Source organism: Oculina patagonica, chromosome 9 (assembly GCF_052425735.1).
Source record: "Oculina patagonica isolate OP01 chromosome 9, crgOcupat, whole genome shotgun sequence".
Classification (NCBI taxonomy): domain Eukaryota; kingdom Metazoa; phylum Cnidaria; class Anthozoa; order Scleractinia; family Oculinidae; genus Oculina; species Oculina patagonica.
The window spans coordinates 14259323-14286794 of record NC_135766.1 but is presented as its reverse complement, the minus strand read 5'-3'; the positions used below and the strand labels follow the sequence as shown (position 1 = coordinate 14286794).

At 38.8% G+C, this 27472-nt stretch overlaps 1 protein-coding gene and 1 pseudogene across 1 annotated transcript in view; one reads left to right on the top strand and one right to left on the bottom strand.

Annotated features, from left to right (window-relative positions):
* LOC144666224 (uncharacterized) overlaps positions 1–27472 on the bottom strand; it is a 249082-nt gene that overhangs the window by 171014 nt on the left and 50596 nt on the right. The window lies entirely within an intron of this gene.
* Positions 19308–20134, top strand: LOC144666609 (uncharacterized; annotated as a pseudogene).

Sequence of the window (27472 nt, the reverse complement as noted above, 5' to 3'; positions counted from 1 at the left end):
ACTAGGAGTATTGCTACTCCCCCCTGGATGGGATGCTATTCCATCGCAGGGTTACCCCCCAGCAGTAAATTCGCCGGTACCCATTTATACACCTGGGTGGAGAGAGGAACTGTGAGAGCAAAGTGTCTTGCCAAAGAACAACGCAGCGCCCCACCCAGGCTGTTCGAGCGCGAGCGCGCTAACCATTAGGCCACCGCACCTCCCACATAGTAGTTATAAATATTTTTTGAATGTTTTGGGACAAGTCTCAAATAAATTATTCAATCACTGGATCTGCGAAGCCAGCTGTGAAGCATTCAGGCCTGATTCCATTAGTGGAAGCAGGCCTGTGTTTACACACCCTTATATATAGTGCACAGAAGCAATATACTCTTAAACTATTGGTGGTTAGAATGATGGGGTAGTCAAATTCTAAATACCGGTAGATGCAGAACCCTTCCTTAGTACCACCAAAAACTGATTGTTTACTTATTTTTTCTTAATTTTTTAGTTTGTTGATCCTGGTTCAAATAAGCAACATAACAACAACAATTTGGCAAGGTCACTGAGCAAACTATCTAAACCATTGATTGTTTTATGTACATTTTGTAAAATGCAATGTGCATGGCACAGTTTATGATATAAAACAAACATAATGACATCACTTCATAATATAACAATAAATTAAGTGTGGTTTTCCTAATCACCCTGTGAAACAACACTAAATGATGGACACAATGAAACACAAAATTCAATGTTTCAATTGTTGATTCACAATAGTCAACAAAATAATGGAATCAGTGTCTTATGATGATGCCTTACTTCTATTTCATGAAATCTGAGTTGAATCACTCTATCCATGTGTTCAGAACTGAGGCCAATAGTTCTGGCACAGCATACTCACAGAAAAAGTTGCAATTACTGGTATGTTTCTAGGCACAATGCCTCAAAAATTAAAATTTCTGCAGCCCTTCCCTTTTCATGATTGGCACCTCATTTTCAGTCAGCTTTTAAGAGCAGCTCCTTGTCTTGTTAGTTCCTAAAAAAACAATAATATAAGATATTACTTACATTAGCAGTTGTAAAGGTCTAAAAGAAGCTGCAGTAAATATCTGTTCAAAAGCATAAAGATCTCACACTCATAATAGTCGAAACTCCAAATCCCCTTATGAATACAATGTAGTCACTCGCAATAGTACAGAAGCTTAAAAAGCTCTGAGAATAAATTCACCACTTGCAAACTGACAAATCTCATGCTCATAATGGTCAAAAATTCAAACCCTATCTCGGGCCAACACAATTGCCTATATAACATAAACATGTAGGACAGAACCTCCCCTCCTCAGGAAAAATTCACATTGACTGATGTAGGTTATATTTCACTCTACTTTGAGTAAATGTCACCTGAAATTATTTTTTATGTGCCTCAAAAGCATAAAGATCTTGCATTCATAACTGTTAAAAATCCAAACCTTAATTATCTTGGGCCAACACAATTGCCTACATGTATATAACATAAACATGTACATGTAGGAGAAAACCTTTCTCAGTCTCATCAGGAAAATTCACATTGACTGACATATTATATTTTACTCTACTTTGAATTTTTAATTTATGTGCCTCAGGTTTACTCTTAGAAGCAATCAATGATCTGTATGAATGCAGTCACTCGCAATGTAGTACAGAAGCATTAAGATCTGACAATAAAGTCGCCACTCGCAACTGTACACAAGCATTAAGATTTCACATTCATAACTGATAAAAATTCAAATCCTATCTTGGGCCAACACAATTGCCTATACATATAACATAAGCATGTAAGAGGGAACCTCTCTCAGTCTCATCAGGAAAATTCACATTGACTGACATTATATTTTACTCTACTTTGAGAAAATGTCACCTAAATTTTTATTTTATGTGTCTCTGAGGTTTACTCTTAGAAGCAATCAATGATCTCTATGAATGCAGTCACTCACAACAGAACATAAGCATTAAGATATGACAAAAAAGTTGCCACTCGCAACTGTACAAAAGCCTAAAGATCTCACATTCTTGACTGTTAAAAATCCAGACCCTATCTCAGGCCAACACAATTGCCTATTTTAAATTAGCATTAACATGTAGGAGAGAACCTTTCTCAGTCTCATCAGGAAAATTCACATTGACTGGCATAAATTATTTTATTTTACTCTACTTGGAATAAATGGCACCTAAATTGTTTATTTTGTGCCTCAGGTTTACTCTTAGAAGCAAATCAATCATACGTATGAATGTGGTCACTCGCAATAGTACAGAAGCATAAAGATCTGACAATAAAGTTATCACTGGTAACTGTACAAAAGCATAAAAATCTCACATTCACAACTGTTAATACTATCCAAACCCTATCTTGGGCCAACACAATGTATACATGTATAACATAAACATGTAGAAGAGAAAATTCACTTTTCAAAAAAAAAAAAATGTCACCTGAGTTTACAGTTAATATATTTTTGAAGCACAGTAGGGGTAATTATGCAGGGTTAATGATTCAAGCTGAGAAATAATTACAGCCTTTCAAATCAATATTTTTCAAAAAATGACAAATAAACTACTTATCAACTCAAATTAAAAATATAGCACGATTTCTGTCAAGCCGTACCGCCGTTAGCAAATACGTCTGCGTTCGCAGGCTATACCGCCGTTGAGAATGTCATAATTTAATATCAATAAATAATTAATTTATGCATAATTTTAAATGCGCGCCAAAACACATTACCGTTACTTCGAATAATAACGAATTTTTCTTTGAACCACTGGGTCATTTCTTAGGAAATATTAAGCATATACTATAAATGTATAAGCTAATGTGAGTTTTTAAAGTAGAATTCTCTTACTCACTCTTGAAGCGACGATAACTGCAATTTCCTCAGCGGAGTTCGAGAACGACGAAACGGTCCGCCGACCAGCGCGGACTTTGGTATTTTCCTTGTGATCCTGCAGACGGCGCTCTACCCGTTGGAGTACTTCAGGTTGTGTCTTGGTGCTGCCTTCATTTTCTTCCTGTAGCTGTTCGATCTTTGCTACGAGGGTGCTACTGCTCTCGATATAAGCTTAATCTCAGCTTAGCTGATTTAAGCTTATATTGTCGTCCGGAAACTTGGCTCCAATATGTTTATGCCGCTGATCTTGCTCCGCCGCCATACTTCAACCGTGAAAACTGTACAATATTAAACGCTTGACGTCGGACAGAATCGAACAGTACGACCTGACAAAATAGAACTGAACAAAATTGTCTCACAAGACACGGTACGAACGGTGAAATGGCGCGCCATTTTTCGTGCACACAATAGACCCGAGGCCCCCAACTGTCTCAACCTCCTTCAGCCTGCCGCTGATCGTTGTTACCAAGGCTCAAGATTCTCAAAATAGCATTTCGCCGGTGTTTACTATTGAAAATTGAGCCTGGATTTTAAAGCAAATCGATCTGTTGATAATTTCTTCCATTAATTTTGAAATTAAAGTCGTCTTTTGCATTTATGTTTCAATAAAGCTCAGAAAGACCGTTTACTGACTAATGCATGGTGTTTTTTGGTGAGATCGCTTTTCAGACTATACCATATTATACGTACGGCGACTTGTCATTACTGAGTTTGACATGACATATAAAACTTCATTAAAGGTTAATTTTTGTCAATTGCAACTTATGAGACTTTAATTTCGCATTTTAAGCCAACTAAAGATCATGACTCACGTTTAGTAACTTTAATATTCTCGATTAAAGTTTACAAAAGAAAAATTACAACTATAATGTTCCTTTACGATAAAATTAAAGGTACCAAAGTTCAAGTGGTAATTTATGGTGAAATTAAAGATTGCTGAAAGGAGGCTTAAAGACCTGTGTTTTTAAAGATTAACTAAAGGTCAATTAAACGTATATTAAAGGTCAAATGTACCTTGCAAAACTTTAATCTAACAACTAAAGACAACAAAAGATCAGGCGATGCTTTTATTTAACTTTAATTTTGTCCAAAAGGCACCAAAAGTTGAGCATTCGTCCTGTGTCTGCAATGGCCCATTAGCTTCATCACTCGATCTCACATGTCTGAAGCGTAATGGAGTTGTTGCATTAACCCAAATTGACTGTAAGTGGTCTGTTATCCTTTGTTTGTTATTACCTTTTTCGGATTTGTTAAAAGGAAACAGCTGAGATCTACATTGTCTCCTTTTCTGTCTATAATAATGACAGCCACTACAAGGCCATAGCCCATAAGCTCTGTCACTTGATCATGAATGTTTGAATTTGCGTGTGATTAATGTGTTAGTTTGTCACATTAACGCAAATAGAGCCCATTAAAGTGGCTTTTTATGTCCTAATTGCACTGCCTTTCCAAGATCTTTTAAAAGGAAACTGTTGAGATGAACACTGTCTATATTTCAGTCTACAATAACCATAGTCCTTGTTTGTCACTTGTTTATGAATGTTATTAAATTTGTGTTTACTGTTCATCGTAATGTAAGATAGGAAAGGTGAACTTCTGTAATCGCTTTGAGTTGTTGATCGCGACCTTTCGACTGCAATACTGCTAGTCTTCATCAGGCGATGAGGTCGATTTTTGATGTGTCGCTATTTGCAGTATGTTGGATATAAAATCAATAGAGACAGTGGAATTGAAATTCCTGAAACTTGGATACTACGATCAAAAAAGCACAACAGCCGGTCGACATCAAGGCAGACCTATGAGGGAACAACATCTAATAGTCGGAATAATAATGAGGAAACGCATCAATAGCAGCGAACCAACATGCTACAAATAGCGCACGTAAACAGTCGACTTTATCGAATCGAAACGTCGCGATCAACAACTCAAAGCGATTCCATCGTGAGACAAACGAATAAACCTTTCCTTGATAATGAATGTTTTAAATTGCGTGCGATTGATGTGTTTGTTTGTCGTATTAACGCAAATAGAGTAGAAGTTTTCCTTTGTGTCCTACCTGTATCGCCTTTCTTCGTATACTATTTATTAAAAGGGAACACTGATCTGAGATTAACATTGTCTATGTTTTAGTCTACAATATTGATAGTCCCTGTTAGACCTTTTCCCACTCTTGATCATCAATGTTTTTCGAAAGGAAACTTTCATAAGAGAGCTATAGAAACTATCTATAGCATTCCTTTTAAAGTGACCAAGGATATTTGGCTCGCTACATATATTCCAATTTAAAATTATACATCATATCTCGCCAACCAATGCAGCCCTTTTTAGAGATAAGATCATTCAACAAGACAAATGTCATCTTTGTTATCAAAAACAAACTTTACGACATCTTTTTGAAAGATTGCCCGAACATGCAATCTTTCTGGCAAAGCTTTTCTGACTGGTGGAATGTTAAAAACGACGATTTTACTGACATGAACGACAAAACCATAATATACGGCTTCACAAACAACTTTAGCCAACAACTTGGTTTAAACCTCTGCCTGATAATCGCCAAGTATTACATCTACTCTGCTTCAAGAGAACAAGAACAGTACTATTTCGAAGCCTTCCTTGCTTTCCTCAAAAGTAAACTATTTATTGAAAAGAGTAAGTGCGAATCACAAATCATTATTTAAATCAAATGTAAGCTAGCCATTAATAAATATATAAATGTACTATTAACTTAGTAAAAAAAAACTTGCATTATATTTTATCTGGCTGTTCACTTCCACTTCGGTGTGGCGGTGTTGTTTTGACTGAAATATAGACAGTGTTATTCTCTACTGCTTCCTTTTAACAAATGTAAGTAGGACTTTAAAGACGACTTATTAGGCTCTATTTGCGTTAATGTGACAACAAGGACATTAATCACACGCAGTCAAAAAACCTTTTTTTTTTTGGTTTGCAAAAACATTTATTGAACAATGCACAACTTACAAAACACAGCTTAAATTACTTTGAGTTACTAGTTACAGACAAAAATAAAGAAAAGAAAAAATTTAAATACAAGAATACGATTCAAGTAAAAGCTTTTATCCTGGAAAGTTTTTTGATAACATGGTTAGTGGTGGATATTTGCCGACACTGAGGTGAATAATTGTTTTAGTTTATACCACACAAGTTGAATAACTAGCAGACTAAAACATCACTTTCGGTAAAAAAAAGCAACGCGCGAAGGCGGTTTGTTTCTCTTTAGCTGCTCCGAGGTGAATAGTACTTTGCTAATCACCTCCGAGTTAACCAATCAGCGCGCGCGGAAAGCACTATTCACTTGTGTGGTATATACTAATGATAGTTTCCGCCACGCCTTTGTCCATCGGCCGTGTCAATTGGAGTGTGTCTGTCACATTAACGCAAATACAGCTTAAGTAGTCTTTTAAATGTATCTCCAGTTTGTATCGGTTTTCTGAATTTCATAAAGTAGAACAAATATTAGAGAATAATGTTCAGCTAATAAAATGATTTTATCAAGCCATTTATGAGGATATCGAAACCAGTAAACAATACGCATATATGCATTTCTCTCTTGTAAATTTTACAACGAAACCAGAGCATGCAGATAAACATCAGATGCCGAAAGAACAGTGTCTATTTCTAGTTTTGAAGAAAATTCCCACTCGGTTCCTTGCTTTTCCCATCAGAACCTTTGCCTTCCAAACATGACAATTTCCACGTGCTAGGCGTACTCTACAGCCAGCTGTCTCATTCTTCTGCTGATAGAATCTAAGTGGCTGTTTTTATTCTGTTTGTTCTTGTCTTCCTTTTAATTGTTTTAATGATAAACAACTTTTGAAAATAAAATATTCTCCTGATGCCGCCCAGTGACAAATTCAGATTTCGCAGGCCACTCACTCCAACAGCTCGTGTCTACACGAAATACGTCCATAAATAATTCAGATTCGACCTTTAGTTAGCCTAAAAATATATCATATGCTAAATTGCGCGGATCAATTTTTCGAATCCAAAAATGACATTTACAAAAAAGACGGACCACATAAGCCATTTTACAAAAGAAACATTTTATGTCTGCAGGGTAATGGACTTGTCACATCAACCCAAATACTGACTATAAGCGGTCCTTTGTCCTGTTTTTTATTACCATTCTTGGATTAGTTAAAAGGAAAATTAAACAGCTAAGATCTCTCTCAGCTGAGTGTCTCTTTTTAAGTCTTCAAAAATGACAGTCGCTGTTAGGCCTTTGTTCACTGGCTTTGTCACTTGATCATGAATGTTTGAAATTGTGTGTGATTAATGTGCTTGTTTGTCACATGAACGCAAATAGAGCTACTTGTATTGACTTTCTTAGATTTGTCAATAGGGAACAGCCGACGTCTGCATTGTCTATATTTCAGTCCACGAGTTTTTCAGTTTCTTTTAAGCCATTGCCTATCATTTTTAAATGTTTGAAATTGCGTGCGAATGTGTTTGTTAGTCGTATTAACGAAAAAATAGACGCGTTTTTATGTCCTACTTGTATGGCCTTTCTTATATTTCTAAAAAAAGAACAGCTGAGACCTACATTGTCTATATTTCGGTGAACAATAATGACAGTTTCTAAGCTTTTGACCACTGTCTGTGTCACTTATAATCGTGAAAGTTGGAGTCCCGTGATCAGTGTGTTTGTTTTGTCAAATTAACGCAAATTGTTAGTAGACGTTTAATAATCTCCTGCTTTATTGCCTTTCTTGAATTTCGTAAAATTTAACAAATATGGAAAATAAAGGTTACGGCATGTTTTCAACTAAAATTCTATTTAGTCATTTCTATGTATATTGAAAATAGCAAGCACTAAACATGTATGCAATATTCCTCTTCTGTAAACGTATCAACGAAACCAAAGCTGAATACGTAATGACTAGTACTTGAAAAAAAATGCGACTCAATTCCTAGCTTTTCCAAACACGATGTTTACCCTTAGTCATCAATAATGACAGTTTCCACGTGCTAGATGTGCTCTGTCGCCAGCTGTGTATTCTTTAGCTAATACACTCTTGGTGGTTCTTTTTCTTCTGTATGTTCTTGTTTCTCTTTTATTTGTTAAAATGAACAACGCGAGAAAATATATTTATTATTCTATTGATACTCTTTATCAATTTTAGGTTTCCTAGGCTAAGGCCACCGACTCCAACTGCTTGAAATCTGTTAAAATATGTTTTCTGCTTAATTGTTCAGATCAATTTTTCGAATCCACAAATGACATTAATAAAAAGAACGACGGGCCACATTAACCATTTAACAAAAAAAAAAAAAAAAAAAAAAAAAAAACATTAATCGTCTAAATACGTCAGGTCTCCTAGAAAAACTCCCTTCGGGCTTTGCTTAAGAGGCTAAAATTTGCCATGATGAATGCTTGATGCACAACAAAGAAAAAATATATGTTCTCGATTATTCGCTGCGTTTTTTAGCCAAGATAGTAACAAAAAGCATCCACAAATTAAAAGAAACTTTCTCCTAATATCAAGGAGTTCTTTTAAATGTCTCAAATTTACCTTTTTCGCGATCGCTTCTACAGCTTTACACAATTTTTTTGCCGCTCTTTGCATGGTAGGGAACTTAAAAATTTCAATAATCCGACAATTAGTTAGGAAAGGGTCGAGTTGATAAAGCGTCGTTTGCCATAAGGAGGATAAGTTTGGACAAAATAGCTTGTGCAGCTTAAAACCACCGAGACGTTCTACCTTTTATCATTAGAGAGCTTACGAGACCACGACGGCGACTCTCACGACAACGTCGACTAAAAAATGAATTTATATTTTACTTAACAATCTCGCAACTATCCTAATTTATTTAGTACGTTCATTGGTGTCAGAACTAATCTCGAGCTGAATATGTAAGCGCATTATTAAATTCAAACTAGGAACATGAAAATGTTGTCGTCGTGGTTTACGCTCTCCAGATTACACAGAATTTGGCTATTTCACGTCGTTGTTTTGTAGAGGACGACAAAGAAATGTACCAAGTTGGATAACACACTTGCTAAGGTAAAGTACTGCTCATACATTAAAACTTTTGTTTGGCGACGTTCTCGTTGAAGTTGCCGTCGTAATTTCGTAAGGTGCCTATTTACCTGTAATCACCTTATTGATATTAAAGCAGCCGAAGCTGTACGGCTGTACTTCTATCAGAAGGCCGGGCAATGATTACGAATATGCAACAATAAAGCACTTTTTCAGTTACTAGTCAGTTATTTATACATTTATCCCGAAATTATGTATTTTATTTTCGAATCGAGACATTTCTTCTAAACAATTTCCAGAAAAGAATCAGCGACACTTACAAAACAGCTAATGTTATTTGCACCGCAGATGACCACGCGACTTTGTTTGAAATGTAATCACGTACGCATGGAAGATCAAAAGGAAATATTCAATTTATATTATTTTATCGTCTATGATTATTCGCGTTTTTATGGTAAAATTGTTTAATTTGCAGGCAACAGTTTAGTCAACAACAACATAGCCAGAGACTCTTCAGTAAAACTTGGCTTCACGGGGGCTTGGAAAAGCTAAAACAAAGAATCAAATGCTTAATGCAATGTCTGCGCTACGAAGCTCTGACACTACCACCGAGAACTCTCTGAAGTCGGGGCTTCTCTTAAGATTCTGGGCAAGCCAAATACATTAAGATACTTTCTGGGATACTGTATTTTGCATCATTTTATTCCCAGCTTTCGTATATAGTATTTTCTAATGCCCTTTGAAGCCGTGGATCGGCGAAAACACATCAGCTCAAGACCTCTCTTGACTCATTTAACCATCATTATTCAAGATGCTACTGAAGGACAACTTCAAAAGTTTTATTTTTCAAATTAAAAAAAGTTAGGAATCGCAAAATAGACACCGTTATCCATTGCATATATCGCAAGCAGAGTAAATAAGGAAATCAAAGAATAAATATTGTTCATTTACAATTTATGTCGGCTCACTCCGTTTTGCTTGTAAAGAAACAAAATAAGAAACGTAAAGAAATTACGTGAAGTGGTTCTCACGCGGGTCTTCGACGAAGTCCAGTAAGCTTGCCTGTTCATAGTTTTCAAAGGGGTAAAATCTGTAACAAATCCTACCCTGTTTGAGAAATTTCCTGAGCACCACTGAATTCGACCTTTAGCTCATATCCTTTTAAGTGCCGTGTTAAAGTTTTTCTTTTAGCCATCGCGCCTGCGAGCCAAGCTAGGATGAGGTACAAAACCCGCGTGTGATGATGATCGGCCGTCTAGGAAGATTTTCATGACAGCGGAATTGAAACGGTTCACTTGTTAGGGCCTTTTTCTTCTACGACCAAGTGCCTTTGTTAAAATCGTTCAATTTTTAAACGCTTTGGCAACACATGAGGTAACTTAGTTGAGCCTTGATCCATATTTCGGTCAAATGCGGACGATCCAAAAACACCGAAGCGTACTAAAAAAGCCCAATTAGGTATAGCCGAATTTAAATTCGATCAGAAATGCCCCGATGACTTGCAGGGAAGAAGGCAACCTTCTGGTGGGCTATTTGCAGATTTGCGAATTTATTTACTCAGTATCGCTTTTGCAGATACTGCTGGAAGTCTGGCTAATAATTATTACATAGAAGAACCAAAGTGGCACAAATTGAAGAAAAAAATAAACTTTCTTTACATAAATCCTGATATCAAGGAGTTGCTTTACATATCTCAAATTTATCTTTTCGCGATCGCTTATAACTTACACAAACTTTTCGCCGCTCTTTGTATGGTAAGGTAATTAAAAAAAATCAATAATCTACCATTAGCTAGGAAAGGGTGTGATTGATAGAGCGTTCTGTGCTTTAAGGAGAAGAGGGTTGGACATTATGGCTTGTGCAGCCAAGACTACAACCACCCAGACATTCTGACTCTTTTATTTTTATATTAAAACGACAAATGCCTTTTAGCATTTACCTATATGTAACTATGGACAGAAGTTTCTATAGGGCTTTTTAATTTCCTTATTGATAAGTAGCCAAAGCTGTACATATAGATTACTTCATAGAAAGTGCGCCGTACGGATTTTTATTTTTTTCTTTGTTCGTGAGCGGGCGGTATTCTACAAATCCTGCGATCTGATTGGTTCCGGGAGCGGGCGGTGTTCTCCCATCCGGCCCGCTCACAGCGGGCGGTATCCGTTGCGAGATGAGCCGTCGAGTATGTTTTCCGCGCGAAATCATTTTGCAGCGTTGTACGAACGAAAACATTAAAGATTTGCTCTGCAAAACCGAAATAGCTGCTCACCAATCGTTGTGGATGTGAAAGGACAAAATAGAAGTGGAATTAAAGGCCTCGAAGTTCTTCTAAAGGCGAGTTTTCATTTCTTTATTGACAAAGTCGAGTTCTAGGCGTAGTTTGTGATTGTTTGTGCATTTCGCAATCATTTTAACGCCATTGCAGTAAGCTGCACCGGTTTTAAACTTCAATTTTGAGTAACAACTGCCTTTTAAACAGCCACTTTTTGCCAAAACAAAACACAAGTTGCCATCATTCAAGAAAATGAGATTCTTTTATTAAAAACAGTCAAAATAATTCTCGCAATATTGTGCCGTACGTCCAAACTACGCATTTCATTCAGTTTCACTTTCGCACTGTTTATCACAAAGAAATTCTGCTGGGAATCAACGCAAAATTTTATAAATTCGTTAAATAAAAGTGTGTATAGCTATACCGAAACTGTCTTTCAGTTAGATAGTATTTTTAAGTCAGAGAAATTAATATCTTACGAACATAGTTCCTTTCAAAACATTCATCGGGGAAGCCGAATCGATATAAAAGTGTTTAGTTTTGTTAATGATAATGCTTTGGCTCGATTTCACATTTATGTTATATTTACAACTTCAATTTCTTTTACATATTTAGTCTCTTCAATGTAAATTTAATATGCTGAACCTTTTTGTGAGTACGGTTCATTTAATCAAAGCGAATTAAATAACAAACAGCATTATACTAATAACAATCTTGCTGATCCGTCGATCGACGCAACATTGAAATGATGCGCGAATACAAACAAAGATTTTGTGACACAATCTTTCAAGATTTCTTTTAAAAACAAATAAAGTAGGAAAAAAATAAAAACGTTATTCACCAGCCTAGGTCGGTCCGTATTGGGAAAAACTGTGCCCTCGGTCTTGGAACCGCCCTCGGCCTGCGGCCTCGGGAGGTATCCAAGACCTCGGGCACAGTTTTTCCCACTACGGACCTCCCGGCTGGTGAATAACCTATATATATTCACGAGTTTTGCAACGAGTGAATATAAATCGGTACAAAGCACTTTCTATGCTGTAATTTGTTTATTATATATATAACGAGAATTCAACCATTGAATACTTAAAGCCGATTTTTTCAGTTTAAAACTTTTGACATATAAGCGAATTCGCTATTTCAATAATATACATGTAAAAAAGAAAAATTACTGGCGACAAACTCTCCTAGACAAAAACTTTATTTAAATAAACACACTACGTTACATTTACGTTAAAAACTTCGTATCGCATCGAGGAAACTTCGCCACAAGCGAATAAACTACTGGCGAATTACAGTCTTTAACTGGCGAATTATGAACAAATTGTGGCAACACAACGAGTCGGTTAATTAAACAATAATTACCACGTAAATCAAGATTAAAAATGCAGTTTACTTTACCAAGACGATCCCAAAAGTGCCTGAATATTCTTAGAAAGTCCGCGGATGTGTTGTTAGTTCCGATGAAAGTCTTGTCTTCGCTTTCACTTATCGACACTTCGCCTTGGCCTGCCTTCACTTCGCCTTTGAAGAATGATTTTTTATCACTGTTGTATTCTTTAGGTTTTGCTTAGCGTGTTTCTGTTGGCTTGCATTTCCATAAAGTTCTTAAAAGGCAAACTTTTGTAAAGGAAGAAAACGTGTAGCCATGTTTTAAAAACATAAACTGCCGTCGGGAGTAAACTTGCTGCTCGCTTTCTCAACCTCGTTGGAAACCATTTGAATTCTCGCGCTGTGATTGGTTGAGTCGTACTACTCTAAATGCTGATTGGTTATATTTTTCACATGTGAAGAAAGCTATACGCGAAGCTGATTGGACGTATCGCTTTTTTCACATGTGAAATATAGCAAATATAGAATTCTATTTGCAAGGTTTATTGCTTAAAATTCTCGCTATATATGTGATAAAACACAGTACGTCCGAGACAAGTCCGAACAATGAGTCCGAATGAGTACACATGTAAGGATAAAGCACTTTTTCAGTCCCCAATCGGTTAAATTTATCCCGAAAGTATAAATTTTACCTGCGAATCGAGACATCTCTTCTCAAAAATCCCAGAAAAAAATCAGCGTCACTCACAAAAGTCTCATGTTGCACCATAGATGACCACACGACTCCGGCTGAAAAGTAAACGCGTACGCGCAAGGAAGTCAGAAGGAAAGATTCACTTTATATTATTTTACCGTGTTTGATTATTCACGTTTTTATGGTGGAATTGATTACTGAAAACAGCTTTAGTCAACCGCAACATAGCCAGAAACTCTTCATTAAAAATTCTCGTAAACTCTGAGCTTCATAGTGGCTTCAGTGGCTTGAAAAAGCTAAATCAAAGAGTCAAATGCTCAATGCAATGTCTGCGCTACGTAGCTCTGACACTACGACAAACAATTCTCACAGAGTCAGGGCTTCTCTTAAGATTCTGGGCAAGCAAAATAGTTTCATTGTAAATTCATAATGGTTTTATTTTATAAAGATGATTAAACGAGTCAAGTGAGCCTTGTTAAAAGCTACTATATTTTGTTATTTTATTCCCAGCTTTCGTATAGAATATTTTCTTATGCCCTAATGTTGCCGTGGATCGGCTAAAACACATCAGCTCAAGATCTCTCTTGACTCATTTAACCATCATTATTCAAGATGCTACTGTAGGACAACTTCAAGAGTTTTATTTTACAAATTAAAAAAAGTTAGGAATCGCAAAACAGACACCATTATCCATTGCAAATCTCGCAAGCAGAGTAAATAAGGAAATCGAAGAATAAATATTGTTCATTTACAATTTATGTCGGCTCACTCCGTTTTGCTTGTAAAGAAACAAAATAAGAAACGTAAGGAAAGCACGTGAAGTAGTTCTCACTCGGGTCTTTAACGAAGTCCAGTAACCTTTGCTGTTCACAGTTTTCAAAGGGGTAAAATCTGTAACAGAGCTTCTTTAAATCCTACGCTGTTTGAAAGATTTCCTGAGCACCACTGAATTCGAACTTTAGCTCAAGATCCTTTTAAGTGCCATGTAAATGTTTTTCTTGTAGCCATCGCGCATGCGAGCCAAGCTAGGACGAGATACAAAAACGCGCGTGTGCTGAATTATCGGCCGTTGAGGGAGATTTTCATGACAGCGGAGGCGAAACGGTTCACTTGTTAGGGCCTTTCTCCTCTACGACCAAGTGTGTTTGTTGAAATCGTTCAATTTTGGTGCACTTCGGAAACACATCAGCAAACTTAGTTGAGCCATGATTCATATTTTGGCCAAACGCAGACGATCAAAAACACCGAAGCGTACTAAAATGGTACGACGTAGGTATCACCGTATCCAAATTCTGTCAGGAATACGGCGACGTCATGCAGGGAAGTAGGCAAGCTTCAGGTTGTCTTGGAAGTCTTGCTAATAAGTATTACATCGAAGAATCAGAGTGGCACAATTTGAAGGTTTATGTTAGTAGGAAAACATAAATTCGAATTGAAGTGAAATAATAATACCGGTACATGGTCGACTTCTGGTCACGCAATCGAATGCTGATGTGACTGATTTTATTATTTTTGTGTGCCATATCGATTTTTTTTTCTGAAAAGTGCGAAAGTTTAAAGTTTTTATAGATGAAGAGAGCTTTTCGTCAAAAGTTTAAATCCTAAATCTTGTTGAATTCCCAGAGATGGCACATGATCAAAACGACAACTGAATCAGTCTGTAGGTGAAATGAAAAATATCTTGGTTTTTTTTGTGTACTTATTTTTTTCCTCGGGAATTTTAAACTTTTTCAAGGGAGAAAAATAAATAGAGTTGGTGTTGATGCAAAAGGAGAGCAAATTTAATATGGATACCTGATAAATTACAAGAATATTGCTCTGTTTTGCCAACAGTTTTGAACCAAAGAAAAAACGATCGTGAATAGTCTTGTCGGCCCATATAGATCCTATATCTTCGAAGATTTCCGAAGATTTTCAAAGATTCCCGAAGATTTCCGAGTAAGATCCGAAGTTCACTTCACTTCACTGTTCACTTCTACGGGTGTTAAGGGTTGTTTAGAGCCTAAAGCCTCGCTTTCATGTTGCGATGACGTCATAGGTACCTATAGGCTCTAAAACCTCGCTTTCATGTAAGATTGTCGTCACAACAGGTTGCCAGGGTAATTGACCGGAAGTGAGCGAACCGAAAATAGAATATTCAAAACCTTGTTATGGATGACTTGAAGTAGAAAAACCATAGCAACCGAGTTTGATGGATGTCATAGCAACGGAAATTTGTTAAAATAAAACAATGCACGTGATTCAAAATCTGTTGTTGCGTGACATTAATAATTGCGCGCCAATAGGGGGTGGGGGGTATCCCCCTCTTGTACGTAAAAAGAAGGAGAAACCAAACGGAAGTGAAAAAACCGAAAATAGAATGTTCAAAGTATTTATTTTCGAAACACCTGTTTCGAAAACATTTGTTTTCGAAACACACTGCAGGATATGTGCCTCGCGTCCTTATGACCGGCGCCCGGATCACGAGGGAGCAAAGGGTGCTTTGGTTACCGTTGTATGCAGGCGAAGCATGTTTTTTCACCTGACGCAATCAAAATAGTGGCGTGTCAAAGAGGGGTGATCCCCTTAATCTGACGCCATCAAAGTAGTGGCGTACTGGGGGTGTCCCCCTTCACCTTACACTATCTCAATGGTAGAGCGCTGCGAGTGACTTGCCTGGCTATCGCTCTTCCTTTTACAACATAATAAGTGGGTAAAGGAGGAGGGGGGAGTATCCCCCTTTTTGTCCAAACCGAGGGAGGGTTGGAATCGAATGGAGAGTATAAAAATGTGGGTCTTCACACACAATTTTCAATCAGTGCTTGGATGGGTTAATGGTTTGTTTTTGTAAGGCAGTAAAGTTATTTACACTTGATGTTTTTGTACAGCTTTATTCTTACAAGACAGCAACGTTGTTTACACTGGAATTTTTTGTCCAATGGATTGATCCCCAGATCACCTCTCTTTTCCAATTTGCTCCGAGGTACTGGCATCTCTGCCAATGAAATTCAATACCAGTCTTTGCAATTGCCAATAGGGTTTGGTAGGCGAATCCTCGACGTTTGATATTTTACAAAACATAATCAACATAATAATATTAATGAAATTGTTTATATAGCGCTTTATACGAAAGCTTCACAATTAAAGAAGAAAATTGTCACATGACCGGCGGGAATCGGCCACGTCACCACTTGCACAATCTCACGTCCTTGGAACCGTGTTCCATTCTGTTCTTTTTCTGTTTGCTTTTTACCGCGGAGTTTTTGATTGATCCGTTCCTTGTTTTTTGCGTAATAATGTTTCCATCGTTCGTTGATCCGTTCCCTGTTGTTTTCACGGTATTTTCTTCGGTAACTGCTGACGCGCTCAACATTATTTGTAAGCCATTGTTTTTTTCCGAGCCAGGATTCGCTCTCTGTTCTCTGCATAATATCGTTTCTGATATGCACTCTTTCTCACGGCCTTTTTGTCACTCTCCGGTGATTTGTTGGAGCAATCCATCTTGCGTGACATGTCACTCTCCGGTGATTTATTGGAGCAATCCATCTTGTGTGACATCTTACAAATAATGAGTTTAACAATACGATCACACTTTCTTATAAGAGTCGCAAGGTTACTACCGAAATCACTAAACTGTTAGCACCCCGGAAAAAACGCTCGATCGCATTTGAATTTTGGGCTTGCTCACGTGACCATTTGGAGCGGCCGGATTGGTCACGTGATATTTTCGCGGGTTTGTTTTTGCTTTCACTCCTGGCTGAGTACGAAGTGAAGGGATATCATGGAACAGGTTTGCACAAGTATGGAAAGTTTTTCGCCTCTTCGGCAGAAGACTTCAATTTTTACGGATTCATAAGTAGGAGTGGTATCACCAAAACATTTCAGGATATTTAAGCTGCGATCAAATTCGTCTTCGTTATCTTTGACGATGAGAACTGCTACCTAAACTTCATAGAAGACGGCATCATGGGCGAAGTGTTCATACCACAAGAGACAAACTACAAATTCTCGAGGACTGTGGTATTAAACCGTTTTTCGTGTGTTAAAAGTTGCATGTTTGGGTTGATCGAATTTTCTTTCAGATTATTCACAAAGATAATACGATACGTTATTTTTGCTCAGACAACGTAACTATAAAGACTCTTGAAAACTGTGATTTTCAGCCGTTTGCATTAAGCTTAACATGTTTGTGTTAGTTGCACGTTTGTGTTTACATAAATCGATAACTTCTGTTTTGACATTGAAAGATTTGAGACCACGATTTCAACCAAACTCGGGATTTGTGTTTACAGAAATAGAGATGTGTTGAAAGCGAGTTACTAATTACAGAAATATGAGAACTGCAATTTTACAACCCACCAACTTTCAATATTTTTGTCTTTATTTGCAACATTACTGTACTTACTGAAATATTTGTTGTTTACCAATTAAAAGATGGTTTGCGTTAAATTATTATTTTCTCTTGATTATAGATAATTTAATGTAATATGCTTCAGGTCTAACAGATTAATACCGCCGGTTTCTTGACTTAAATCGTTCACGGGTTATTTCGTGACTGAGGAACGCTAAGCGATTTACAATCAGCCTTTACCAAAACAACAACAGATGAATAAAACTGAGTTAAAATATACCTGATACTCAACATTGTGGAGAAAATTGGCTTCATCTCCAGTGTATAAATTGGACATTCGATACTGGTTAGCAATACAGTGTTGATCAAATTAGAAACAACAAAGCCTGTTCCATTCGCTCGATTAGTTGGCTGCTGCTTGTAAGTTATCGAAAGTCTACGTTTCATCAGCAGTTAAAGTAATCTAGTTCTGGGTCCTCCAGCCTTTTCGGTTGATCCCTAGCTGCAGTGAGGGAGATTTTTTCCGTTTGACAAAAGGTCTTCCATATGTTTGAAACGATAACACCGCACCGCTCACTTTGTACTTTTATCCTGTTGCTCTTAAACTTCCTGGGTCGAACTCTTTTGAAACATCTCCGCCTCCGCTCAAAATGTAGCGACCTCAAATCCTTTCCAATTGATTTCCCACTGTGGAAAGTTCACCCGTGAGCCTTCCTTTGAAAGCAAAGTTGTTCTGCCCGCGAAAAGAAACAGAATGTCACGTGACCAATTCGGGCGCTCCAAATGGTCACGTGAGCAAGCCCAAAATTCAAATGCGATCGATCGTTTTTTCCGGGGTGCTAACAGTTTAGTGATTTCGGTAGTAAATCATTGTATCACACTGCGGCTTCAACTTCTTCTTCTCTTTCGTCTCCTTCTTCTTCGTCATCATCAGGCTCATCGGGGAGTAATTTCTTTGTCATGACTCTGTTTAACAGGAATTTCCGTTTCTCCACCGCTGACTCGGCCGCTTCGTCAAAATCCCTGTCGTCTTCGTTAATGAAGCGGCGAAGAGTTTTCATGACTTCACGGTGTAGTGCATCACGTTTGATACGGTGAGTCCATTTTAAACGCTCTAAGTAGATTCTCCGTAGCCTTCTTCTGCTAAGGGGTAATAGGTCATTGAAAGCGGCAGTCTCGGCATAGTCTTTGGTTTTACCCTTATCGAGAAACCGTTTGACTTCTGCCATGAACGATTCTCTGAGATCTGCCCCCCCCCCCCCCCCGTTTCTACGTGACGGATCCCACGGATCATAGTCAGTGTCATCGTTTCCCACCTCTCCTTCCTCTTCGGAGCTGCTACTATTTTCCTCTTCCTCCTCTTCAGGATCCTCTTCTTCTTCAGGCTCCACTTCCTCTACATTTTTTTCATCACTTTCACCTTCTGGCTCCGTGTCAAATATATCTGGTGTACGATCTGCCATTGCCTTTTTCTTCTCGTAAACGTTTCACGCAAGACAGCATTGCCTCAACTGAGCTGGAGTCATTTGAAGCGATTTTTATATACAATTTTATTAGAGTTCACACTTCCTCTCTCTTTCTTCTATACCAGCGTGGGTATCCTTTGTGCGTCAAGAGGTTACTAAAGACCCGTTTTCTGCACTTGCAGATTTTCTGCAATTGCCTGCAGATTTTCTGCAGGGCATAAAATGTGCAGTCGAGTCGAGAGCAGTCCAGTCGATCTATTCCCGTGGTGCTGAATGGTGCTCTTTTTCCCAGCTACACCTGGAGTGAGAAAATTATGATGCGTCAATGTCGTTATTGTCAGAAGCCATTCACTTGCAATGGAAGTAAAAGGCATCACGAGAGGTTTACTTGTTGGAAGCGTTTTGAGCATGGCCAAGATTCTCCAGAAGATTTCTCCAAGAGCATATTGCCTGCCGAAACGTCAAATGGAAAACTAGAAGGAATAGAAGTGGGAGAGGCGTTTCGGTTCAAGACACCCTCGAGTATTTTGGTCGTGGGTCCCTCTGGCTGCGGCAAGACTTGTTTTACCGAGTCGTTACTTTTGGATCACTCAGAAGAGTTGTTTAGTACACCCCCCGAGACCCTTCATTATTGTTACGGGGCCTGGCGAGATGGGTTCAGAGTCATACAAGAGGCTGGGGTACAATTTCACGAAGGGGTTCCTTCGACCTCCCAATTACAAAAGTGGTTTCCGAACGGTGGACTACTTGTGTTGGACGATCTAATGACAGAGGGAAGTGCAGATAAAGAGTTGTTGGATTTATTCACCAAACACTCATCATATAAATATCACCGTCATGTTTCTGTGTCAAGACATGTTCCCACCTGCTAAAAACGCCAAGGGTATTTCCAAAAATGCCCACTACATCATAGCCTTCAAGAATCCCCGCGACCAGCTAGCCATGAGAAATTTACTGCTTCAAGTTTTCCCCACCTTCTGGCCAGACATAATGACAGTGTATCCGAAAGTGTCGGAGCGACCTTTTGGTTACTTGGCATTGGATCTGCACCCCGCCATGTGATGACAGGAAACGGGTCTTTAGTAACCTCTTGACGCACGAAGGATGCCCACGCTGGTATAGAAGAAAGAGAGAGGACGTTTGAACTCTAATAAAATTGTATATAAAAATCGCTTCAAATGACTCCAGCTCAGTTGAGGCAATGCTGTCTTGCGTGAAACGTTGACGAGAAGAAAAAGACAATGGCAGATCGTACACCAGATATATACACGGAGCCAGAAGGTGAAAGTGATGAAGAAAATGTAGAGGAAGTGGAGCCTGAAGAAGAAGAGGATCCTGAAGAGGAGGAAGAGGAAAATAGTAGCAGCTCCGAAGAGGAAGGAGAGGTGGGAGACGATGACACTGACTATGATCCGTGGGATCCATTACCTAGAAACGTGGGGGAAGATCTCCGAGAATCGTTCATGGCAGAAGTCAAACGGTTTCTCGATAAGGGTAAAACCAAAGACTATGCCGAGACTGCCGCTTTCAATGCCCTATTACCCTTTAGCAGAAGAAGGCTACGGAGAATCTACTTAGAACGTTTAAAATGGACTCACCGTATCAAACGTGATGCACTACATCGTGAAGTTATGAAAACTCTTCGCCGCTTCATTAACGAAGACGACATGGATTTTGACGAAGCGGCCGAGTCAGCGGTGGAGAAACGGAAATTTCTGTTAAACAGAGTCATGACAAAGAAATTACTCCCCGATGAGCCTGATGATGACGAAGAAGAAGGAGACGAAAGAGAAGAAGAAGTTGAAGCCGCAGTGCGATACAATGATTTAGCCATGCGACTCTTATAAGAAAGTGTGATCGTATGGTTAAACTCATTATTTGTAAGATGTCACACAAGATGGATTGCTCCAATAAATCACCGGAGAGTGACATGTCACGCAAGATGGATTGCTCCAACAAATCACCGGAGAGTGAAAAGAAGACCGTGAGAAAGAGTGCATATCAGAAACGATATTATGCAGAGAACAAACAGCGAATCCTGGCTCGGCAAAAACAATGGGGTACAAATAATGCTGAGCGCGTCAGCAGTTACCGAAGAAAATACCGTGAAAACAACAGGGAACGGATCAACGAACGATGGAAACATTATTACGCAAAAAACAAGGAACGGATCAATCAAAGACTCCGCGGTAAAAAGCAAACAGAAAAAGAACAGAATGGAACACGGTTCCAAGGACGTGAGATTGTGCAAGTGGAGACGTGGCCGATTCCCGCCGGTCATGTGACAATTTTCTTCTTTAATTGTGAAGCTTTCGTATAAAGCGCTATATAAACAATTTCATTAATATTATTATGTTGATTATGTTTTGTAAAATATCAAACGTCGAGGATTCGCCTACCAAACCCTATTGGCAATTGCAAAGACTGGTATTGAATTTCATTGGCAGAGATGCCAGTACCTCGGAGCAAATTGGAAAAGAGAGGTGATCTGGGGATCAATCCATTGGACAAAAAATTCCAGTGTAAACAACGTTGCTGTCTTGTAAGAATAAAGCTGTACAAAAACATCAAGTGTAAATAACTTAACTGCCTTACAAAAACAAACCATTAACCCGTCCAAGCACTGATTGAAAATTGTGTGTGAAGACCCACATTTTTATACTCTCCATTCGATTCCAACCCTCCCTCGGTTTGGACAAAAAGGGGGATACTCCCCCCTCCTCCTTTACCCACTTATTATGTTGTAAAAGGAAGAGCGATAGCCAGGCAAGTCACTCGCAGCGCTCTACCATTGAGATAGTGTAAGGTGAAGGGGGACACCCCCAGTACGCCACTACTTTGATGGCGTCAGATTAAGGGGATCACCCCCAGGTGAAAAAACATGCTTCGCCTGCATACAACGGTAACCAAAGCACGCTTTGCTCCCTCGTGATCCGGGCGCCGGTCATAAGGACCCGAGGCACATGTCCCGCAGTGTAAACAGGTGTTTTGAAAATAAATACTTCGAACATTCTATTTCCGGTTTTTCACTTCCGTTTGGTTTCTCCTTCTTTTTACGTACAAGAGGGGGATACCCCCCACCCCCTATTGGCGCGCAATTATTAATGTCACGCAACAACAGATTTTGAATCACGTGCATTTTTTTATTTCAACAAATTTCCGTTGCTATGACATCCATCAAACTCGGTTGCTATGGTTTTTCTACTTCAAGTCATCCATAACAAGGTTTTGAATATTCTATTTTCGGTTCGCTCACTTCCGGTCGATTACCATGGCAACCTGTTGTGACGACATCCTGAGATGAAAGCGAGGTTTTAGAGCCTATAGGTACCTATGACGTCATCGTAACATGAAAGCGAGGCTTTAGGGTCTAAACAACCCTCAACACCCGTGAACAGTTTAACTTTAATCCACACGTGTGACATCATTTTGACCAATCAGCTTCCAGAGTTTGCCATGTTCCAATGCTAAATGAGCCAAAGTTTTTCCATATTAAGTCGAAACATCTTCGGATCTTACTCGGAAATCTTCGGAAATCTACAGGAATTTTCGGTATTTAGGATCTATATGGGCCGACAAGACTACTATCGTGTGTTTTTTAATTGTTTGTTTGTATTTTTGTTTGGATCAGCTCAATCAGAAGGCAGTCGACGTTCAAAACAATCGTGTGGAAAGATCTATTCTATCTATATTAGTTGCTTATCACATAAATCCGCTGGTAGGCAAATTGTGACGTCACAAGTGTGTTAATGACTACTCCTCCAAATCCAGGAAAAAGGTCGGGATAAGCGCCAACAAAACAGAGCCGTTTTAAAAATGGACCTGTAACCAGGTGGTTGATTCATTAAGAAATAAAAACGTTACTCTGGTTAAAAATTTGTAGTAAAATGTTCGTAAAATATCCGCAATGTCCCAACGTTTCGGCTTAAACTAAAGCCTTCATCAGGGGAAAGTGATAAGTGAATACAAAAAGCACGTTCTTATATAATATGCAAATCGAGAGCTAATGTTTGTCCCTAAAGGCTAAATTTAGAAATTCGTGCGGTAAATGCATGCCGTCATCGCGGTTTAGCGGATTATTGCAAGTGTTAATTTCCCAAGCCTCCAAAATACGTCTTTTGCGCCAATTTGTGCTTGTACGTAAGATCTTTGACGATTCCCACGAGATGGTGTGGCCAGAATGAAAACAATGTTCCGCTAAAGCTGACTTGTGTGAGTGTTTGTTTTCAACTGCTTTTTGATGCTCTTTGAGTCGGGTGGAAAATTTTCGTTTCGTTTCTCCGATGTAGCTTTTGTCACAAACTTGGCAGGGAATTGAATAAATTGCGCCACGAGTCTGATCTTTTGGCACTGGATCTTTTGGTTTGGGAAACAAATTGCCGATGGTTTGGTGTGGTTTTAAAGCGACTTTGTTATTATAATTGCTTAAAATTCGCTTGATTGGTTCCGTAGTACCCTTGATGTACGGCAAAATGCAGAAACCTTTTTTGTCATCCGGTGCAGTTACAGGCGTTTGTTGAGAAGGTCGTTTCGGTTTGCTTACATCAATCACAAAGCGCTTAGGGTAGCCATTCGCCCTGAGTGCCGCGGTCACATGTTGCATTTCCTTTGACTGTTGATCAACAGAAGATAGAATAGTTTTTGCACGATCAGTCAAAGACGGTATTTCAGGATTACCGGAAGGCGATAAACTTGCGTTAAGATCCCAAGTTTCGCAGGTTTTACAAAGAGCCACTGTACCACCTCCAAACTTGCCACAAGCCGAGCTCAGAGCTTTACACAATCTCCGTAAAGACCAAGACCGACTCGTTATCCCTGCGGATAAGGGTAACTGTACCGTTGTCATGGATCGCAAGGATTACGACGACAAGGTGTAGCAAATGCTCAATGACCAAAGAACTTACAAGGTGTTAGATAAAGACCCTACACAGCGAACGGAGAGGAAGCTCAATGAAAAATTGGCCAACCTTAAACGAGAAAACAAGATCAGTGACAGCCTTTACAAGAAACTCCGCAGTTCTGATGGACTGCCTCCTCGCTTTTATGGTCTACCAAAGATTCATAAGCCTGGTTTCCCCTTAAGACCTATTGTTTCGTTCATAGACTCTCCAACTTACATGTTATCGAAACATTTGGCGCAGATCCTGAGTCCTCTGATGGGCAACACAGATTTCACGGTCAAGAACAGTGTGGAATTTTGTGAACAGATTAAAAATGTCTCACTCAAAGAAGATGAAGAGCTGGTGTCATTTGACGTTGTTTCTTTATTTACATCCATTCCGGTGGAACTCGCCATTCAAGTTGCTAAAGATTTGCTTTCCAATGATGTCACCTTGCAGGATAGATCCACCATACCTGTTAATGACATTGTTGATCTGTTGGATTTTTGTTTGTCGACAACAAACTTCAAATACAACAACAATCACTACCAACAGATCTTCGGAACCGCCATGGGCTCTCCAGTGTCAGCTGTTATGGCAGATCTGGTCATGGAGGACCTTGAAAAACGAGCACTATCCACCTCCCTTTCCCAGCCGTGTTTTTGGAAACGATATGTAGATGATGTATGTGCCGCTGTTAAATCCAACCTGGTGCTAAGCTTACAGAATCATTTGAACAATATCGAGCCATCTATCCAATTTACGGTTGAAAGAGAAACAGAACGGAAATATCCTTTCTTGACGTCACTGTCTGTCGACAAGACGATGGCCAACTCTCCACTAAATTCTATCGCAAACCGACACACACAGAAAGATATCTCTCGTTTGACTCCCACCATCCGGCTGCTCACAAAAGGGCTGTGGTCAAGTCTTTGACTGATCGTGCAAATACTATTCCATCTTCTGTTGATCAACAGTCAAAGGAAATGCAACATGTGACCGCGGCACTCAGGGCGAATGGCTACCCTAAGCGCTTTGTGATTGATGTAAGCAAACCGAAACGACCTTCTCAACAAACGCCTGTAACTGCACCGGATGACAAAAAAGGTTTCTGCATTTTGCCGTACATCAAGGGTACTACGGAACCAATCAAGCGAATTTTAAGCAATTATAATATCAAAGTCGCTTTAAAACCACACCAAACCATCGGCAATTTGTTTCCCAAACCAAAAGATCCAGTGCCAAAAGATCAGACTCGTGGCGCAATTTATTCAATTCCCTGCCAAGTTTGTGACAAAAGCTACATCGGAGAAACGAAACGAAAATTTTCCACCCGACTCAAAGAGCATCAAAAAGCAGTTGAAAACAAACACTCACACAAGTCAGCTTTAGCGGAACATTGTTTTCATTCTGGCCACACCATCTCGTGGGAATCGTCAAAGATCTTACGTACAAGCACAAATTGGCGCAAAAGACGTATTTTGGAGGCTTGGGAAATTAACACTTGCAATAATCCGCTAAACCGCGATGACGGCATGCATTTACCGCACGAATTTCTAAATTTAGCCTTTAGGGACAAACATTAGCTCTCGATTTGCATATTATATAAGAACGTGCTTTTTGTATTCACTTATCACTTTCCCCTGATGAAGGCTTTAGTTTAAGCCGAAACGTTGGGACATTGCGGATATTATTTTTACGAACATTTTACTACAAATTTTTAACCAGAGTAACGTTTTTATTTCTTAATAAAACAGAGCCGTGTTTTCTTATTTACACTATTTATTCAACGAAAGCGTGGTAAACCGTTAGAAGACTGATTTGTCACGCAATATATGTAGCCAGTTGTAACGCTGTACATGTCCGCATGGCCAAATAAGTGGTTCTGTATCCTTAAAAAAATCTTTTTATAGTTTTCCTTGATGCTGCTTGATTGCAAAACGCTTAACCGTCATTTGTGCTGATCTTCTTTTTTTTTTGAATAACTATGGTTTTAGAACGAAGTTGTTATTTTTTCTACTAAACTGGGTGGATATTCTTCTAATTCTTAAAATATTCAGAATTATTTATTTTTTCTATATTTAATGGAAAATCACCTTTGCTCACACTTTAGATAGTGTAACCAAATCACTAGTACCAGGGGGTGATACCGAAAACACGGCAGCCTTTGTTGGAAGCGGATACAGTTTATAGTCATTCAAGAAACAGCCTTTATTACCTGAACCCTTGACGTTATGTTTATTTCTTCAAATACATTTGTTTTGCTGCCGACCCTAGCAGCAAACTAATTTGCTTACATCTGACAGCTAAAAGAAAAAAACTAACATGAGGCTGCTAATAATCGCGTGATATATTCCCGACACAGCAATACACAGTGATACACTTGTTAAACTATAAAATAAACTCAAAAGTACAGCAAATGAAAGACTATACATTAACCCTCGGACGTACAAGGGGAGGGGGGGGGGGTGGATGCCACCCCCCCCCCCCATAAGGTTTTTTCCAAATTTTGAAAAGAGGATTTAATCTACAATGCTGAAACTTTCAGTAGCTGTTCATTCATCCTTTACGGAAATTTTGATATGTCAACCATGTGTCCATGATATTTGACGTTACCATGGCAACATCATAAATACAGGTAGGTCTTGCCAAAAATCGTCATTTTTATTTTTTTTCTTTATTTTTTCCAGTTTTTTGAAACAGAAGTGCAAGATTTGTTTATTTTTACATTCCATGAGCTTTCTGGCTTGATTTTGCATCAATTTCCGTTATTTTGTGACTTTCTAAGAAAATGTTGAAATCCAAGATGGCGGATCTAAGATGGCGGCTCAAATGACGTCACGTGACGTCATATGACGTCACAGCCAATTAAAATTATGTCATCTTGTAGAGTAAGCTTAGGGCTTCCTTATCAGTGTAAAATAATCTCTCTACGCCTTAATATAACGAAAACTCCGGGGAGGGGTTCCATCCACCCCCCCCCTCCCCTTGTACGATGGTGGGGGTGTGAGTTGGTTTGTACGTCCGAGGGTTAAATTAATGTAAACTTCGTAAAACTTTGCTGATAGAGTTGATCTTATTGTGATTTAACCAAGGTAAAACACTTCCACCTCATCAGGCGTAAATTTGTAAGTCCCAGCCAGGATTGTGAATCTGTCTTGTACTCCACTTGGAAGAGAGTAGGAAACGCCAAAGTATGTGTATGAATTAGTGTTACTGTTTGCATTGTCACCAATGTAGATGTCATGCCCTCCACCAAATGTTGGACCATAACTTGAGTGCCTGTAAATTGCACGTGACGGGTTTGTCAACATGCTCTTGAATGGCCCCAGACCTTCTTTGTTGCGAAGCGAAAACATGAACGCATTGGAAGTGGAAGTATAGCCACCACTCCTTTCTGAAAACAGGGAAAAAGAATAACTAAACACGCATTTCATAAAGAAAACTTATCTCGTGTTATTTATACCAAAATTTGCAGCAAAAAACTTGATAGAGACTTCTTTTTTGCGTTGCTGACCCGACCTGTGCCGCATTTTCTTAACACATTTCATTCACTCGAAATAAACTGACTGAAATTAAGAGAGAGGACACGCTTAAACTTT